Consider the following 6089-nt stretch of genomic DNA (forward strand, 5'->3'; position numbering starts at 1 on the left):
TGGGAGATGGAAGAGGATGGAGGCCAGGGAGGTCACGGCCCTGGTGCGGTCACTTGGCTCGCACTCCCGGAGAGACACTCAGTATGCTTTCTATCACCCTTTCCTCTTCTGCGAGCGGGTTGGAGAGAGTCTGTGTTTGTCGATGCGTCTAGTGGAGAGTTAAAGAGAATGAGAGGGGGGGGGGGAGAGAGCATATTTCTGTTTATCTGACTGGGTGAAAGACACTCAGTTATCTTGGCGTGTGTGTGAGAGCTGGTGTGTATGTGGATGAGCGCGAGCTTGTGTGCAGAAATGGATAAACAGTGTATTTGTTGTGTGTGCGAAGTTGTGCGTGTTGTGTGTAGAAGTTGGCGCCAGTTCCCTAAGCAGACCCCTCCCCTCCCCCAAAAAGTTGTCTATGCAAACACTATCTCCAAAACAATAGCATTAGTGACTGGGGAGAAGTATGTATCACGTAAATAGGCAATACATCATGTTCTACAATGGAGAGTTTCAGTAAACCGTATAGGGAGGAAGGTCTTACTGGGTGAGGTCATTTGAGTTTCCAGGATAAAGATTAAAATATCAGTTTTGATTGATTTTACAGGAAAGTGTAAATTGTCCAAATATATCAGGAGTCTATGTTTTTTTGCTGTTTACAAGGACAACGTATGCATTTAATATGGATGTTAACTATTATGTGATCAAAGTTGTTTCGAAGTGATTAACTGAATGTCGGCAGTCCATGGTCAAAAGAGGGTAACAGCCCAAACCGACGAGTTCTGAGTTTCCCTTCAAGTTTACTGGATCTGAAGATCCCACAGAATTTACACAAAGTGGAAGAGATTGACTTTTGTTGGAAACTTTCATTGTTATGACATTTTCTTGACTTTTTCTTGTTATTCTTTCTTATGGTTTTCTTTTTTTCAGGAATTCACTTCAAACCCCCTTGCTAAAAGGAAACCTCCCCTAATAAGAAATTCTCTGTCCCAAACTACTAAATTGGATCTTCAGAACTGGAAAATGATATTACAACCACATCCTAACAACAAACAAAAGATTTTGTGGTAAGGTTTTTGAGAAATAATGTATTCTCACCATGCTCCACATTTATCAGAATTCCACTACATAGAACGTAAAGTGTTAAAATATCTTAAGAATTACACAAATGCTCTGCATGACACCTTGTTAATGATGGTATAGATTGAAGGACGAACCAGTTGTCCAATGGAAAGATTATCTGGCCACATGGTGCATGAGTCACTAGTGTTTTAGCATGAAGATAGCTGCTGATTTCTGTGCAGACTAGAGGATAATTGGGCCAATATCGAGTCCGAATTGGCCCTTGGGATTGCGGTGGCGTTCCCGACTCTGGGTTGATCGTAACAGATTATCTGACCAAATAATCCTGTAGTGTGAGGGGTTACCAGACGTAATCTTAATGGTACCAACTGGATGGGAGTCTCCCTGATGTTGAACCACTTGAAATCCTGCAGTGAAAAAAACAACTGCGATGGAATGTTGAGCAGATACCCACAATAGCCAATGAGATAGAAATGATCGGGAAGCAACCGTACTCGTGTAGAACGCCAACAAAATCCATCAGTAAACTTTTGTCTCTTGTTGTTATGGCAGCAGTACGAGTGCTTTATAATGTATTCTGTCATTCTGCCTGTGGTCTCTCCCATTTTTGTAATCGGTTAAGTTTGGAAGATTCTCTAGTCTGAAGTAACACAACATTCACTTCTTGTGTACTAGATAATCATTTTCACCTCTTGAAGTGAAAACAGACACAGAACCACTTTTTATTGGAAATAAAGTGTGAGGATCTGCTAATAACCCTCCTGTCTTTTGATGTACAGATCAAACTCAAACTTCAAACTTAAGAACCTATTTTCAAATCTGACAAAGGTAAATGCATGTCATGGGTCACTGGTAAGGGGACAGAATGTAAGGTTTGCGTTAAAACAGTCTTCAATAGGGAATTAAGGCTAATATTGATGGAAATACATTTCTGTTTTCACACTAATGTCCTGAAGTCTTAAAGCAGACAGAAATCCTACATTATTCTGTCTGAGGGAAAGTTCATTTGGTTCCGCAGGGACACAAACAAACACGATGCGATCCTTGCCAGAGAAATGTGACCGGTGCCAAAGGCACATCTGGTTTACTTGTGAATGTCTGCTTGTGTTTAAAGATGCCTTCTAATCTGCTTATCATTTTCTATGGTGTCCGTCGGAAGACCAGGCATCTTCAAAAGCCACCACATAGCCAACACTTGTATCTGCACTGATAACATTTAAAGTCCCCCCCATAAAAATATATAAATGTGACAAGAATAACATTTGACACATGACATGTAATGCAGAACTCATGATTAACTGTTTTGTAATCATTCCTTGGGGCCCAAAGCGACAAGTTTGAACTATGAAAAGTATCACACTTTGAAAAGACCAGTCCGAACCCACACTTAACGTATTATAAAAATAGGCTGGTAGAAAATAGTTTGACAAATGAGTTTGCTGACTGTTGTTTGACTGTGATATCAATGGTTAAGTCCATTCATTATTTTATGTGATGTTGACATGATTTTAAAATGTGTGATTCATTTCAGAAATACCCACACTTAAAATACAGTTATGAAGTAGATTTTTATCACTGTCTGTGTTTCTAATTAAGTTTTCGGTTGAGTAATCAGGCCAAAGACACTCTCATTAAGGCAATAAATTAAAACATCACAGTTATTCGGTCTCAGTCGAACTCGCTAACTTTCTCAGATCAGAACAATCTTTTTTGTCACACAAAGGGGAATTCAGCGCCTATACTGTACAGCTAGATATAGGATAGAATTAACTCAATATAAGCCATAGGAGATAGTTATCCTCACAACACAACATTTAACTTGGTCTTTTTCATGAAAGACTGTAGAAACCCAGGGGTGTGTGAAAGCGAAAGGAAAATTGACGTTCAAAACACACAATTCCCTCGACACGAACCACAAACGTATCACCCCCTCGTTGTTTTGACAAAACAGAAACACTGTGACACAATGCTGCCAGGGGACTGGAGCAGACGGCTGTGTGACGGGAGGTGAGATGGGATTAAGGAGCACAGGGTCTTTTGAAGTGCAGTGTTTGGACAAACGGTCCCTCAAACTGACCCCAGGCATCTCCAGGGTTTCTACAGTCAGACCAACAGGGACATCCTTGGTTTCGCCGCAAACTCTCATTGACACCGGCAAAACCAGTTGTAATTCAAGACTGTGATCTTGTGATGTGGCGGGGATGGCACTCCCCCAGAGTAGGCCTACGATCTTATCTGATGTTCTGACAGAGCCGACATACCAGAGGCACTTTCTTTACAGGGAAACACGTGGGGTTTTCAAGTTCAAATATGGCTTTCTGGTCTGTTCCTGCCCTTCTGCTTATCAGTCTGACAAATGATTGTCTGCTGTATGTCTGTCCGCACATTTACCTTCCCCTGTGTCTGTCTGCACATTTAACTTCCTCTGTGTCTGTCTGCCACATGATATAAATCTGACAGGATGTCTTGGTTTGTCTGGTGATTCAGAAGTTTTGAAACAACCCATTTCACTAAAGTCCCCAAGGAATCGAGTGATTCAAGAAGTGACTTTAACAGTTGGTAACGGCAATTTGTTATCTTTCTTAAACTCTTATTAAATCTCTTTCATTTCAAATATGCACTAATAATGATTAATTACTTCCCTAAACTGGATGAATGCGAAAATTGGTGGCTTTGAAGTGAAAAAAAAAAGAAATCCTTCATTCTCATTAATTTGAGAATTTCCGCTTGGCACTGACCCGACTGCGCTTTGGAAATACTGCTGTCTTTATCTCCTGTTGCATCTCGCACTCCCAACATAATCTGTCCTTGCTTTTCCTGTCCCAACACAGATGTAACATCATAAGGACACAATGGAAATAATCACATCACAATGACACGCCAATCATACTGACACAACCAATCGTGTGCTGTGCTCACACAGTTACAAAGCTGGGTCTTTTCTGGGGAGAAGTCCTGGGGTTGGTGAAAGGAGACCGATTTTTTGTTTGGCAACGGGTGCAGGCAGTCGAGTGAGAGGATTTATAGACTGAGCGCTCGTGGCTTAGTCATGATTGCTTGAATTGGCGGCTTACGTTTTCTTTATTGAGCTCCAGAGATGGTCCCTCTCCATTAAAAATAATCGTTTTGTACCTAACGAAAGAAAGAGGCAAGGGTAGACAGAAAGAGATTCAGTATCGAGCAAAAGCTGCTAAATCATGAAGAGTCCCTAATCAGAGTCGAGCTTCGAGGTTCATTATCATCTTGAGTTTAATTATATTCTCATACTTTGTTTTTGTACGACTTTCAGAAGAATTTTTCCAGTGTGCTTTCCAGAGTGACACGTTTCCAGAAAGCAGACGGAGATTTGAAAATGACAAGAGGGGCCCACAAGGAAACATTAAATCATGTCTGTGAGCATTCATAAAAATATGTTATGAGTTTTACAACACTGGGAGGTCAAAGGTCGAACCCAGTTGTTATTAAACCCCACATTCAAAGTACTCAAGACCTTCTACTCAAGACATCTTTGGGCTTTCTCTCTTTTATTTTCTCTGAAAAGGACTTGTGCTTGTGTAGTCTTTTTTTACAGTGTTCAGCTGTAAAACATTTGGGAAACTTTACGCTTCCTATTCACTGCTGAGAGTAACTGGAGGTCCACCGCTGACAATAAAAAAAGAAAGAATGGAAAAACAGTTTGGGGGATGAGGTCTCTGTGTCTTCATAGTGTGGGCGTCAAGCCAGTCACACTCTCATGCTAAATCTCCCCCTGTGCTGCCTTCACTCCTCTCTACCACTCTCTCCGTGTCCCTCTTTCATTTCCCAATGTCTCTCTATTTTGGCCTCTCTCTTATGGGCTCTGTGTGTGTCTCTTCCCTTTCTTTCACCCACTGCTCTTTGCTCTTTGCCTGTCTGTCTGTCTGCCTGCTCTCTCTGTCTCTCTCTCTCTCTCTCTCTCTCTCTCTCTCTCTCTCTCTCTCTCTCTCTCTCTCTCTCTCGTAGATGTATGAAGGGCCAGTCAAATGAGTTTGGCGTCTGAAGGATATAAAAAGGGGTGGCTTTTTTATGACAAGCACTGAGATAGTTAGCATCTGCTACACTATAAAGAAGGGTTAGGTATTGATTCGGATGAAGAGATGCTGTAGGTCCCTAGGAATCAATGTTGATAGCAACCACAATAAAATTCTCGTTATAATTAGGCTTCATGTGTTGACAATGTTTACTACCCGACTGATTGAATTGTAGTAGTCACACAGGAAACACACTCAAAATACCCGCACACCTACACACACACACACACACAAAAAGAAATACTTCAATCGTCACGCTCAATTCAATAACCTCTCTTAGGTGTTGAAGGTGGGTTGAGTACAAATAGTTGACAAAGTACAGAACAATGGTCTTAAACATATTGAAATGATGCCAGGCTTGAAAAAGGACATAAAACAAGACTTCAGACCTACAGGACAGTTAACATCTTGCCACTTCCTCAGAAATGCAGGAATGCCATTTAAGGGAGGTGGTTCTCTATATGCTCCAACACAACTAAACAAAATAACCTTTGAATCCAAAAGATAGTAGTTTGCCTGCTTCTGGCCCATAGAGAGAGAGGGGAAGAGATTTCCCGAAGAGACAATTCCCTCTTTTGTACTTACCTTAGGTTAAGACTGTAATTTGAATCAGTCATGAAACTCTCCCAAATTTGGTGGTATACTTTCATAATCACGGTGGTAACACAATGGTGAGCCTGTGATTTATCTGGGCTTAGTAGCATTTCAACCAACCTTGCTTTCTGAAGAGCTTCAGTTGCTAGATGCATGCATTCTACATAACCACAAATTCTGTAAAAAAATAAAAATGTAATAACGCTCCGATGGCCTCTGTAATTTTGTACTTTGTAAACACGTGGGAATCGTTTTCAGCACCATAAAATAAGCAAAAACTCCGCTTGATCCACATCTCGCGATAATACACAATGTCCTTGACGTGTGTCTATGGTGAGAGTTTTCCAAGTCTCGCGATATCTCGGAAGTTTCCCACGCCTGTTG

Source organism: Hypomesus transpacificus, chromosome 25 (genome assembly GCF_021917145.1).
Source record: "Hypomesus transpacificus isolate Combined female chromosome 25, fHypTra1, whole genome shotgun sequence".
In the NCBI taxonomy this organism is placed as follows: Eukaryota; Metazoa; Chordata; class Actinopteri; order Osmeriformes; family Osmeridae; genus Hypomesus; species Hypomesus transpacificus.